Genomic DNA, 14,842 nt, shown 5'->3' with positions numbered 1-14,842 from the left:
TACCTTCTCCAAGGTGAGAGATCTGGAAAAAGAAAAATGGAAAATTCAGAGTAGGCAATTCATACTTTCTTGAGTAGATATATGCCCCCAAAACTGTAGTTAGACATACATTCTCTAAGAAATAACAGGTGTTATAAGACTTAGAACACATGCTAGGTGTCAGGAAAAATGGTTGTTATTCCTACCTCTGCCATTGATCCATCATGGAAGAAGCCAGCTGGCTATACAGGATGTGTCTCGTGGCATAGGACTTACTTTCGAAACCACCAAGTTCATGGTCTAGGTCTAGTTCTTAGTATTTAAGGCCCAGAAACCTGAGTCTGTTAATGCTCCCAGAAGTGATCAGGCTAAGGGAACCAGCTAAAAACAAGAATATCAATTATGCTGATGGATATAAATGCCAATAAGATGGATATTTGGAGATCAGCACATTCCCGCCACTGTAGTCTACAAAGGAAGGCAAGCTATGTTAAAATATTGCCCAGTGGCCACGAAATCAGAACAAGGAGAGCTGGTGCTTCTTAATGGGTAGTGTCAGCAAATGACAAGTGTGTAATACAGCCATTCTCATAAAGGAAGGTCTTCAGCCAAGATGTTCAAAGGCTATGTCAGCTGGTTATGATGTTTTTCATTGAGGTCCAGTTTCTAATCCTTGGGATGTTCCCTGGTCACCTTAACTGGATTTGAGTGCTTTAAAAAAACTCCATCAGCAATATATTTACAAATCATCTTCTGTGGGGGCTGCTTCTGCAGAATAATATGCTCATTTATTTTTTTTTCTTGAAGCCCTTTCAAAGGATGGATTTTTCTTAACTTTTTCTTAACCCAAAAGTACCTACAATCCCTTCCATACTATCTGCCTAAATGAAAATGTGTTTGAGTTATTTCCATTTTATATTTAATTTCTGTATTTTGTTAAACCTATAGCCAAAATTAAAAGGTCAGATTTTTTTTTTTTTGTTTAAGGCGTTATCTTAACGATTAATATTCCATTAAAAAGCATAGAGTCCACTTTTTCTGGACTCAATACGCATGTGTTCTCTTACATTATAATAGTTCCAACACAAATTCTTACAGAATTCATTTCCAGTTTTACAAATGTGAATTGACCTAAAACTACTAACGTGACATTTGCTTGAAAAAGTAAAAAGGCTTTGTCCATTCTCATAGGAAAAGAAGTTGCATGTTTCTTTAGACTTTTAGTTACCAAGTGTACAGTGAATACCTTGAACTTAAATATTGTGAATTTGTTTCTGGATTGAAGACAGTTGATTACTCTATATTACTGAGCTATTAATAGTACCCTGAAAATAAGATTATCTGTTTATATAAAGCCCTGAATGGAACAAAGCTCACCAACTTAGTCTAGTTGAGCCAACAACATAAAATATAAGAGTAAGAAAGTTGTTCCTAAGTAATTTTAAGCCTTCCATTTTAGTACTAAACTCCTCACCTATTCATGACCTCCTTGAAAAACCCCTCACTGACCTTCAGATACTTCTCTACTCCATCTAAAACCATGTCTGTGTAAGTATGGTAGATTAGTTAAATTGATGCCCTGAATTACAGATGACCCATGACTTTGGTTTGATTTAGGATTTTTTTGACTCTACAATGGTGCAAAAGTGATACTCATCCATTATAAACTGTACTTCAAATTTGAAATTTTGATCTTTCCCCAGGCTGGTGATTTACTGGAAAATCCTCTCTAGTGATATGCTGGACAGCAGCTACAGCTCCCAGACAGCTGTGCCATCACAAGAGTAAACAGCCCATACACTGACAACCATTCTGTTCCCATACAGCCATTGTTTTTGTTTTTAGTACAGTATTCAATAAATTACATGAGATATTCGATACTTGATTATAAAGGAGGCTTTGTGTTAGATGATTCTGCTCAACGGTAGACCAATGTAAGTGTTCTGAGCACATGTAAGGTAGGCTAGGCTGAGCTGTGATGTGTGGTAGGTGAGGTGTATTAAATTCATTTTTAACTTATAATATTTTCAACTTAGGATGGGACTTGATAAACCCCTTTACCAATACCCCCTTACAATGTAACTTTGTATTTGTTTCCATCATAAGGTGGGGACAATTTCCCATTGCTGGAACCAGGGATGCCCTGTGACTTACTTTGCTCGGTAGAATATGATTAAGTGACAATATGCCAGTCCCAAGCTTAGACCTCAAAGGCTTTGTGTGCTCTTGTTTCCGTCTTGCTTCTATGTGATCACCCTGAGAATTAAGCGCTCCTGCTGGAGAACGGGACAGAGCCCAAATGTTCCATTCAAAGCCCTAGATCCGTGGAAGAGCATGTAATGCCCAGCCAACCCATCACCTGACCATAGAAGCCTGAAGAAGTGATTCCAGCAAGGCCAGCTGAGCCAGGATCAGCAGAACCGTGCATCCAACCTATACACTCATGAGAAATGAGAAATGAGTCTCCAAGTGTTGGACTGTTCCTTTATGCAACAATAGCCATGTGATACAAAAGGTTTATTTATTACAGCATTAATGCAATTTTTTTCTCGTGGAGTAAATTCAGTACCTACCTAAGTGTTCTGTTCCCCTAAAACTTGGAAGTTGTATAAGTCAGCCTTGCTGATTACAGGGACGAAGTCAGAGGGTACAAATGCAGCTGTTTATGGTTTGCATGAATGTGGATCAGTGTATAGAATTCTTACTCTCCATTAAAGTTCTTCCTAGTGCAGCCATTCTGTCCTCCTTATTAATTCCCCCACCCCCCGCCCCAGTTTACACAAAGGCTCAAGTGTTTCATCCTGAGGGACAGCAACAGAAGACTTCATTTGACTTTGTTTCCCTCACAGGCAGCCCTACCTCCCTCTCCTCTTAGTTACCAAAGTCCTCGAAAAATCTATCTATGATTTATACTTTAACTGCTTCAGGTCTGATGTTTGCTCCAGTGCTCTACTGAAACAGTTATCTCAAAGGTCATCAATGGCCCTAGAATTGTCCAAATTCATTTTACCATCTGGTCATTTACCTGCTGGACTCCTCTGTTCCTTGGAGGACACTGAGCCTGCTCACCTTCAAGTCCCATCCTTTAGCCATGGTCAGGGATAAAATCCCTTTGAGGTCACTTAGAAAAAAAGCAGATTTACCAGGCAGAAGCAGAGGTATTCCCAGAAACAAAGTTTGGAAGCACAGCCTGATGACCTCTCTAGGCACTGGGACCTGCCAATCCAGGCACTATGGCCTCTCAAGCCATTTCTGCTCTCTGGATATGCAGCGTCTTTCTCTGTCTGAGCAGATACACGCAGCCACCCCAGGACCAACTTCATATCATTTCCAGTTCAAGCACCTCATAGACTGATCTGCTTTGCTGGATTCTAGTTCCTCATTCCTGGAAGAGAAAGATAAATTGGCCTGGCTTGATTCATGTGTTCACTCTTAACCTATACTTGGTCAGGGACACCTATTCAAAATGTTACAGATGCCCACAACTGACATAAGTATTGTACAGATGAACAGATAACCCCAAATGTTGTCCCCTCAAAAACTTCAAAAACCCTTCATGACTATCCTTGACCTACAGTTCCAAGTCCAGATGTTACCTAAACTAAAGGTCACCATGCTTTACCCCACACAGCACAACCAGCTCCATTTCCAGCTCCATCACCGAGGACAAGATACTCCCTGTTCTCAGAATGGCTGTGAATTTTGCCGATTTGCCCACAAAGCCTTATCCGGGAACACTCCTCTATCAAGGCTTTTTCTGAATATTAAAATATGATGTACCTTCGAGGATTCAACACTTAATGAAATCTCTCCCATGAAGCATTTATCAATTGAATTGCTTTACTTTTTTCCTTCTACTAGGTACCCATAACATCTTGTTTATACATCTGTATTGCATTTGTAATATTTTGGTTTTAACTATAATCACTTCTTAGTTTACGTATAACTGACAACTACGGTTTTCTGAAGAGGAGGAGCCATCTCTTTTAAGTTGGTTTTACATTTTTAATTGTCTGTGGGGTTTTGCTTTTAATTTTTGTCCTTTTTAATGCAATTTTTTTTTCAGAACATGCAGGCGGTCATGCAATGAACACCCATGCATCCACCAATCAGACGGACTAGTATATTATTTAACACGTCATTCTTGATGTTTTTAAAGAAGTAAAACATTATGTATAAAGTTGAATTCCTTTATCATCCCTTCCTTTGTCTCCCGCTGCCTGTTGTGCAACTATTAGGAATTTGGTACATATCCCTTTACTATAAGCCATAATCCTTATGATTTTTTCAGGTTTGTGTCCTTTAAAGAAATCCTTCCTTTACTCTGAGTTATAAAACGTGATGTTTTTTCTTAAATATCTTTTAATTTAGTTAGTATTTAGTTAATTTAGTTAATTTAGTTAAGTATTAGTTAGGGCCTCAAGCACTTACTGAACTTGTAGGGGATACAAGGCAGCCTTATTTTGCTTCTGACTCTAATGGGGATGCTTCTAAAGTTACTGTGTTTACTGTAGGCTCTTGTAGAGATCCTTTTTCAAGTTAAAGAAGTTCCATTATCTCTTGTTACGAAGTGGTTTTTGTTTGTTTGTTCTTGTTTACGTGACAAGTTTGGATATTATCAGAGGCCCATTCAATATTTATTGAGATGGTCAGTTTTTCCCTTTCATAATGACCTCTTTCAGACATTTTACTCCTTTATTTCTCAGGAGTATTGTAACCATACTTAAAGTTATGTTGATATTGTTTTCCTATTTGAACTTTATTGCTGATAAGTTCGTCTTCCAATTTTGTTTTGTTGACTGTTTTTCTCAGTGTCAATTATCTTCAGCGTCTTTGGGGGTGGTTGTTGTTTTTTAAGTCTATTTGTTTACTTTGAGAGAGAGAGAGAGAGAGAGAGAGCAAGCTGGGAAGGGAGAGGGAGAGAGGAAGAGAGAGAATCTCAAGCAGGCTCCACACTGCCAGCACAGAGCTCAGTGAGGGGCTTGCACCCATGGAACCACGAGATCATGACCTGAGCCAAAATCCAGAGTCAAACACTTAACCAACTGATTCACTCAGGCACCTCATTCCCACGGTCTTTGAGTAGAGATCTGTTTTCTCCTCTGCCTCTCTCGGCTGCCCTCCCTTCTTTTGCCTCAACCTGTTCCTCACCTTCTTATCCAGATTCAGGCCTTGTCACAGCCACGCTGGACTTCCATTCTGCAGTGATATTGAGGGTCCGGGAGACACAGACACCAAGATAGCAAGAAATTTGGCCTAGGCCTAGTGCAGCTGCACTGCAATGAAGCTGTTTTCTGGATCCTTTGGGGCCAGGAGAGAGCACCCAACCCCAGTTTTAGACATTGAGTGTGGCTCCAGTCCTCCATCATGCATGAAATGCTTTTTTGATAGGAATGGAGCTGCCATTCATTTCTGACAGTTTATGACCCAGAAACTCCTAGTTTTAGCCCTGCAGTCCACTGTGTTTCTGTGTTTGTATGTTTCTAGACCATGGAAATGATTGCCTTGTCATCTTAGGTTGTTTTAGTGGCTTTGTTTGGATCAGAATGGGTATTTCAAAGAGGAACTCAGTGACTTCTCCAAGTCTCCATTTCTAATTTGACTTTATTTCTCTCTCAGGACCTTGCACAGTTCTGTACATGTGTTATGTGCTCAGAAAGTTTCCGGAATTGAAACCACTACGTCCTGTTCCAGGACAAGCTGAGTGAATGCTGAGAAGAAATGCACTGTGGGGGCACCTGGGTGGCTAAGTTGGTTCAGCATCCAATTCCTGATTTTGGCTTAGGTAGTGCTCTCACGGTTGGTCATGAGAGTGAGCCCCATGTCCGGCTGCTGGCTGAGTGTGGAGCTGCTTAAGATTCTCTCTCTCTCTCTCTCTCTCTCTCTCTCTCTCTCAAAAGAGAAAAAGAAGGGCGACTGGGTGGCTCAGTCAGTTGAGCATCCACCTTCAGCTCAGGTCATGATCTCACAGTTCATGGGTAAGAGTCCTGCATTATTCTGTCCGCTGACAGTTCAGAGCCTGGAGCCTGCTTCGAATTCTGTCTCCCTCTCTCTCTGCCCCTATCCCGCTCATGCTCTGTCTCTTTGTCTCTCTCAAAAACAAACATTAAAAAAATTTTTTTTTGAAGAAAAAGAAAAAGAAGTGCACTGTGGAGGAAATTCATTCATCAGTACAGACTTGACCTGGATGAACTTTAAGTGTTTTTGTGTCAAAGATTTCCAAGATGTCACACTTATTTACACGAAGAGAGTGGCTCTGAAGGTAAGCACATTCAAACAATTGCCAGAACAGATGGTTACCAGCTGCTCAGTAGATACCCGAGGGTGACAAGGATGCTATAAGAGGTGCTGCATGTACAATTTAACCCTAAGGGACCTATGTAATATATCATATGTGTTTTCAATATTATACTTCAGACTTTTCTTTCTTTGCCTATCTTCACTAATCATTGTTATGGTGAAATGTATGCAAGTAACTAGACTATTTGGGGTTAAAGTCTTTTTTAAGTTTATTTATTTATTTTCAGAGAGAGAGAGAGAGAGAGAGAGAGAGAGAATCCCAAGTAGTCTCCACACTGTCAGTGTGGAGCCCGACATGGGGCTTGAACTCATGAACCATGATATCATGACCTGAGCCTAATTCAAGAGTTGGATGCTTAACCAACACATGGAGTGACCCAGATGCTCTTAAATAGAGCTTTAGATATGCAACTCGATAAACCTCCATCTTCCAATAAAAAAAAAAAGAAAACTCTGATTTATCTTTTTTAATCTTACATTAGCTTACCTTACGTCCCAACTCAACACGTAAGTCTGGATACTCACACTGTTTCTAAGTTCCAATCCACAGGCTTGTCTTTTGCTCTCATCTTTCTTCCACAGGCTATGATTTAAACCTGGAAACAGACCACCACCGCAATAAACAAACAGCAAACGTGAATCAAAAGGTGAGACTCCTACTTTATCACTAACCTTCTTAGAATCACACTAAATTTTCCGTGGATACAAGTATCGATAAGCCAGAGTGCCATGCATGGATTGTGTACATTGAAGTTTACTCAGCATGTGGATAAGGTCTAACTCTGTACTTATGTTTTACTATACTTATACTCTATCCCAATAGTATTTTCAAGCCTTCTGTCCAATAATCTTTGTAGAGGCATTGGTCAACATTTATTGAGGTACTGCTGCTTCTTCATCATCATTCTGGTCCATTTGAAGCTCTGAGGGAAAATTCGAAGTAGCTAATTATGCAGATTCAGTTGTACAATATTGGCTTTTGTCACATTATCAATGCCCCTTTAATGTTTTATTTCTAAGTATTTCACTTAGTCTTCATATCATCTCTCACCACATTGAGTTATTAGCATCAATTGTCTTATTTTATAAATGGAAAAATAATTAGCATTTCTATAGTTTTCTGTTTTTTTCTACAATGTTGTTACTTAGGTTTCACTGATTTCTGACAATATGACCTTGAGAACATCCTATCTTAAATAACCCGATACTAGATAGTAAAACATTTAGTTGGATTTATTTTGCAGAAAAGGTAAATATATTATGAAGCAAAAGTTAATACCATATATTATTTTTCACCAACTGTAAGCCTAATGCTTGGAAAACAATTTATTAAACTATGTACAAACTGTTTTATAATAATAGATTTAAACATCCTTTGCTTGGGAAAAGATTTAATGATTTCATTTTCTTTCTGAAATTAAAAAAAAAAAAAAGTTTAAATGTGTGTGTGAACCAGACTTCAATTTAAAAAAAGAGTTTAAAGATAAGGGGGTATCTGGGTGGCTCAGTTGGTTCAGTGTCTGACTCTTGGTTTTGGTTCAGGTCATGATCTCGAGGTTCATGAGACTGAGCCCCACATCGGGCTCCACACTAACATCGTGGACCCTGCTTGGGATTCTCTCCCCTGCCTCTCCTCTGCCTCTCCCCTGCTCATGCTCTCTCTTTCAAAATAAATAAACATTTAAAAAATAATAAATTTAAAAAGCTTAAAAATACATACATACATACACACATACATACAAGTTTAAATGCAAAAAACAATCTATGAGCAAAGCAAATATCAGCTCTTCTCCCGCCTTTGATGACTTTAATGCTCTCGCTCAAATCCTCCCACTCAGGGTGTATGCTTGAGCCCTGCTTCACAAACAGGAGTTTGTTTCCTCCTCAGGAGTGAGTGACCATGTGCTGAAAGTACACAAACCCACGGGCATCTTTCTAGAACATCAGTCTTTTCTCTACCTTTGGCGGGAAGTAGTAGAATCAAATTTTTTAGCTGATGACTTAAAATATTATTCTTATATTAAAATTTTGTTTCTCTAGAAAAAAATATTCCAGAATAGCCTATCTATCCCAGAGAGTTAATTTTATTTTTCTAATATTATCACTCGCCATAGTTTTTCTATTTTTACCCCCTCAATAATTTCATTCATGCATTCATTTCTAATAAAAGATTTTTTGCAGAAGGGCTAAGCTACAATTTTTGTGGGTTTCTTGTTCCTTTGGCTCATACGTATCTTGATCCAGATAGAAGATTAACCTTAGCTATGGCACACAATGGTGTATAGAATTGTACACGAATACAGGTTTGTAGCTCATGGTAACATGATTGTTATAAACTACTCTAGTAAATATTATGTGAATGGATTTAGCATCTTATTATGCAGCAGCTATATCCTTTACAAAATAAGAAACTAACCAACAACTATTACCATGGTAAAATTTTAACATGGTTGAGACTGGGCATATCTATTAGGGAAAAATGTTCTTCCCCGGTACATCATGTGGTCCCCTGCCTAGAGGATGAACGATATCCTCTAGAAAAGGTGTGTACTTTCTAATCACACCACATGGCACAAATAAAATCATTACACTATGACAAAGTCCCTGTGGTCTTATTTCATTAATGAATACACATCAACTAGGCAACTTTAAAGGAAGGAATTATAATCCAATAAACCCAATTTAATGTATTTATTCCTCTCCAAATTCTCTTTGCCGAATACTGTTGTTTTTTTCTTCCTAGTGGAAATCATGAAATCAGGAAATAATGTGTTCTGCTCTTTCAAATTAATTTTAATGTATATTTCCATGTGTCAGCAGGGTTTTCACAGTTGACATGTTTGTAACCGCTTTACAAAATTAATTTTATTTCATATTTTCATGCATCACCATGAGCCATATAGTTGACATTTTTATAGTTCTGCAGTGATCTTCTGTTGTAATGTGACCTATTTTGCTTAGCCAGCTCCTATTATTAGACATTTGGGCTTTCCCTGTTATGTTTTTGTTTTTGCAATCATAAATAGCATACTATAAATATTTCTAATGAAATAGTTTTTTAATCTGTTTATTTCCCCGGAGAATGTTCCAAAGAGTAAGATTATGACACCAAATCATATCCAATAGTTTCATAGCTTTTTTTTTTAATAAAAACTAAAGCAATTGAAAATGTGACCAGAAACATTTAAAATGTCATTTTAAATGTCAGATCCAACAGATCCAAAATTTTACATTTTGTAATTTTTACTTATTTGGTAATATTTATACAATGGGTTCTTAATGTTGCTAGAATTTACTAACAAATTATAGAGATATGGATTAATCAGTGTGATGATTTATTTGTAGTTCTCTATTACTGAATGCTCATTTCCTTTAACCAATCATCAAATGGAATTTGAATGTTAGCCATTATAAATTTGTCTCAATTATTTCTGTATTTTACAAAGCAAGCTTTTTCAGGGAAAAAGTATCATATTATTTTAAAAAAAGCATCATATTATCAAGCACGCAGAAATGTACACAAAAAATATAAAATATACCCTGAAAATACCACATGGGGAAGAAATAACATACAGCTAATGTAGCTGAAGTTCCCTGTGAACCCTCCTCAACTCAGAACACATCCCCCTCCGGCTGGAACTAACCATTACTCAAAAGGTAGTGTTTACTATAACCATGTGCATTTTTATACTGTTCCTAAATACATATGTAGACATAAAACATATACAGTGTGTTTTGCATAACTTTAAGTGGAATTTTCTGTGTATATGCTTCAATTTTGCCTTTTTTAATGTGAAAACATACTGTTTACATTTCATACACTTTGAAATATATGTATCTAGTGTATTTATTTTAGTGGTTATATATTATTCCAAACTATCCTTTCCTGATTGAAGATGTCAGTTTCTAATTTTTTAAGATTATAGACCATAACTCAGTGAAAATTTTCTTGTACCTCTTTTTCTGCTTATTTAATATATATATATGTGTGTGTATTTATACACACATACACACATGCTATGTATATATGTAGAGGTGGAGAATATATATCACACACACTCAGAACTGACATTGTTGAATTCTTATTACCCAATTGCTGTGAGAGATAGTTCCATCGTTTCACCAATCTATGAATTTTGCATTTCCCTTATCACAAGTGAAGTTGAACATTTTTCTGGTTTCTTTCTCAGTCATTTGCCTATCCACATACTTTGATCATTTTTCTGTTGAATTGTTTTGTCATTTTTCTCATCTTTAAGATCTTTATGTTTTGGATACAAATCCTTTGTGATTTATGTGCATTTCACATGTTTTACGCTAATCTACAGCTTACACTTTCAGTGTATAGTGTTTTTTGATGCATGGAAGTTTTTTATCTTAAAATAGTTATTTTTTTCATCCTTTTAAAAGTATATTTTGTGTTTTTGGTATTCAATAAGAAACTTGAAATCAAGAGTAGAGGTTTAACCAACTGAGCCACCCAGGCACCTCATCGACATTAAACTTTATTATTATTATTTTTTAAATGTTTTTTTATTTTTGAGAAAGAGAGAGAGAGAGAGCGAGAGAAGGGCAGAGAGAGGGAGACACAGAATCTGAAGCAAGTTCCAGGCTCTGAGCTGTCAGCACAGAGCCTGAAGCGGGCTCGAACTCACAAACCACGAGATCATGACCTGAGCTGAAGTCAGATGCTCAATGAACTGAGCCACCCAGGCGCCCCTCCAGCTAGTATTCTTATTATCGTGATTCTAAATTCTGGTTCAGACATCTTGCTTGTATCTGCATTGGTTAAGTCCCTGGCTGTAGTTTCTTCCTGCTCTTTCTTTTGGGGTGAATTCCTTAATTCATCATTTTGAAGGGAGAAAGGTAACTAATGGGGTAAAAAAATTAAAATGAAATATTAAAATTAAAGCAAACACACACACACACACACACACATAAGTCGAATAAATGATGCTAGATCCTAGGTGTGTTTTGGTCTGGGTGCTGAAAGGGGCTTGATAGATTAGAGAAAAAAGGGGAAAGAAAAAAGAAGGAAATCGTTTGAAAATTTGAAAAAATAAATACACTGAAGTAGACTAAAATGAAGTGAAGGAAGTAAAATAGGATTTGAAAAAATTACACAAAATTAAAAAATATAGTGGAAAAAATTGAAGAAAAATATTTTTAATAAAAATTGAAAATAAAAATGAATTTTTCTCTTTCTGTATTCAAGAAAAAGAAATGAAAAAGAGAAAATAAAGAAAAAAAGGAAAGAAATAAAATTGAATAGATGGACCAGCGAACAGACTGAAATACCACTAAAATTACTTCGTTTTCCCCTAGAAGTCAGACTATGAAGTGCTTTATAGTCCATAAACTAAGCAGGTGGAGAGACTTGTGTTCCTGAAGAGCCAGGTTGGCCTAGTTGGGCGGGGCTTAGCGTAATGGCTCCGTTCTCCACTAGATGGCGCCACTTAGCTTACTGGGGTGGATTGCTGTGGCGCTAGTAGGTGCGTATGTGCATGCGCGGGAGCGGTGAAAATGCGTCACCCAGCTCTCCAGCCTCTAGTATTGGAACTCTGTTCTCCCCGATCAGCAGTCCCGCACCAGTCCTTTGTCTTCGGCTTCCATCCACTCCCCACTTTTACACAGTCCGTGACCAAGCCTCAGGCAGTACCTCTCTCCTGAGTTTGTCTCCAGTGAGGCCATTTTTCGCGACTCCTTACTTCTGAGGGACTGCGGCTTTGACCCATTCTTTCCCTCCGCAGGAGTGTCTCACCGAGCAATGGCAGGGTGCCGGCCACACCCAGGAACATTCGCGGGGCTGTGCTGCTGCTGATACTCAAGAGACTTCAGCTGGTGCCAGCCCGCCCCAGAAAAAGTGCGCGAGATAGTGTAGCAGCAGCGTTTCAGGGACTATGAAAAGTCACAAGGCACATCTGGCACCAGGCTTCACCCTTAACGACCTTGTTCCAGCACCAGCGAATGTGGTTGTTCTCCCAGGTCCACTGGGGCCTTGCCTTTGGGGGACCCACACAGCCTCCACCAGGTGTCCTCCCAGCAGGGGAACCGCCTCTCCCCGTGTGGCCTGAAGAACCCCGGACTCCACTCTGCTCCTGAGGATTCGCCCGTCTTACCAGAGCACCACCAGGTATGGAGCTGCGGAGTTTCAGACTCTGCCGTCCCCCTGTTTATGGTCTTAATGGAATTTAAACCCTCTCCTTTCTGCTTTCTCCCTTTTTAGTTCAGTCCCTGTGGCTGTTTCCACTTTTCCACTTTCTCTCCAGCTGCTTTTGGGGGGCTGCTTTTCCCGTATTCTTCCTCCTGCTCCATCCTCTCTCTGCAAGCAAAAACAGCTCCCTGCCCTCTGCGGCTTCTGTTTCCCCCAATTCACCTCTCCTTGCCACGTAGCTGCTGAATTCTGTGGTTCAGGTTGTGCAGATTGTTGCGTTAATCCTCAGATCAGTTTTCTAGGTGTGCAGGATGGTCTAGTGTTGGTCTGGCTGTATTCCATGGACACAAGACACACAAAAAACTTCCATGCTGTTCTGCCATCTTGGCTCCCCCCAGGACTTAATTTTTTGATAAAATATTATGTTCAAGTTGAAAAAAATTTCCGAGAATCAAATGTTTTGCTTTGGTCTAAATGGAATCTTTTTTATTTTATAGCTTTGTGTTACTTGCATAGCGAAGTGCAATAGGTTTTTGTGTATTTGTATCCCTGTGACCTTGTTGAACATGTTTATTCTAAAGATTTTTTTTACTGATATTTTAGGAGTTTACAAACCGATATTTCTACCATGACAATGATGGCTACAATACATGAAATTCCATGTACAGACACTGTGCTGATATTATATGGTAAACTCTTTATTATTCAGAAAATAAGACTTCTATGGTAAGAATTCCCTATTCCCTCTTTCACAAAAAAAATTATCCTTCACCTCCTGGGCAGAGGGAAAGGGGTTTTGCCAGTTTAAAAAAGCTGCATCTTACATTCAAACTCATTTCCTTGGCAGGACACATCCTTAACAACATTTGAAATCCTTGAAATCTTTTCTCTCCGACTGCATATGAGCTACCGGTACTCAAACCATCTTTTGAACATATGATTACCATCTCAGAAACCTCACTGTCCACCACCATCCTTCGTTCTTTACAGCATCCCGTCTTTTCATGCATTTAAGTAGAATCACCCCCTCTTTTTGCAAGCGGATTTCTGTTCCCTGGATCACATTATCTGATGCGCTAACAACCCTTCCAGAAATAATGATACTGTAACGCGTGGTCCGCTCCTCTTTCTCCAGAGCTGCATCACTGATTTTTTTTGAAAGTGGATGAAAACATCAAGTAGCTCAATCTAGTTTGCTTTTATGTGTGGGGGAAAAATGACTCCATTTTGTTTTACTGTATTCTGTGTTTTTTAAAAAAACATCATTAAATGCTGATCATATCTCTTATAACTTATAGAGACCTGGAATATGTTTCAGAATGGCTGTGAACTACATTTCTGAGGAATTTTATGTTAGAGGAGCCATTTGTGGCTGACAAAGCATGCTAATAAATTGGATCCTGTCCCTATTTCAAGCCCCCCATGGACCCCACTATTATTTTTGCAGGTATACTCAAGCATACCTTAAATAACATTTCCTCATAGATAACATTCTAAATCTGGTATAAGAGGCACACAGGACAGTAAAAAGAGGTTTAGCCTGGGGAGACAGAAGATCTTGATTTCTGAATGACCTTGGGAATCATTTGAATTCTCTGACCCTCAATTTATCCTATAAAATTAGAAAATTATAGGGGTGCCTGGGTAGCTCAGTCGGTTGAGTGTCCAACTTCAGCTCAGGTCATGATCTTGCAGTTTGTGGGTTCAAGCCCCGTGTCGGGCTCTGTGCTGACAGCTTGGGACCTGGACCCGCTTCTGATTCTGATTCTGTCTCCCTCTCGCTGCCCCTCCACTGCTCACACTCTGTCTGTCTCTCTCTCTCTCAAAAATAAACAAACAGAAAAATTTTTTAAATAAAATTAGAAAATTATAAATAAAAATTTCAAAGGCCATTTTAACTCCAAAGTTGATTAGTATGAAGAAAATTAAATTTTAAAAGAAACACTAATCAATGATATGCATCTTTGAAGAGTGAAATGAATATCAGTATGGGAAGAAAGTGAAGATTCCTTAGTCCTTTTTGCTGGTTGCTCTACTGCATTTTAAGGTTTATTTATTTATTCATTCATGTAATCTCCACACCCAGCATGAGGCTTAAACTCACAACTCAAAGACAGAGAGTCACATACTCTACTAACTGAGTCATCCAGGCACCCCTCTACTGCATTTTAAATCATACACTATAAGACAGTTGAAATGGTACTTTTTCTTTGTGAAAATATTCAACTTAATATGCACATTTAATAATGAATCATTAACTGTATTCTTTCTTTCCTGAATGTTTCCTTCAATAATATGGAAGCAGGAGCATCATCATAATGGCTAATTTTTCTAATATGCAAAATAACATGCGTTCTCAAGCACCCAGCTAACTAATAGGGTATGATGTAGACACTAGGGAGAACAAAG

General features: G+C 38.4%; 1 long non-coding RNA gene across 2 annotated transcripts; it reads left to right on the top strand.

The window, feature by feature from the left end:
* Positions 1–6,112: 6,112 nt before the first annotated feature.
* On the top strand, positions 6,113–13,871 carry LOC132665102 (uncharacterized). 2 transcript variants are annotated; one of them, XR_009603969.1, is made up of 5 exons: positions 6,113–6,241; positions 6,862–6,926; positions 12,030–12,412; positions 13,037–13,122; positions 13,281–13,871. It is a non-coding gene; the product is annotated as an uncharacterized LOC132665102 (long non-coding RNA). The 2 variants fall into 2 exon arrangements; XR_009603968.3 differs by having other exon boundaries at positions 13,037–13,871.
* Positions 13,872–14,842: the final 971 nt, after the last annotated feature.

This window comes from Panthera onca, chromosome D3 (genome assembly GCF_046562875.1).
Source record: "Panthera onca isolate mPanOnc1 chromosome D3, mPanOnc1 haplotype 2, whole genome shotgun sequence".
NCBI classification, from domain to species: Eukaryota; Metazoa; Chordata; class Mammalia; order Carnivora; family Felidae; genus Panthera; species Panthera onca.
Note: the sequence above shows the minus strand (reverse complement) of the source record. Positions and strands in the feature narration are given on the sequence as shown.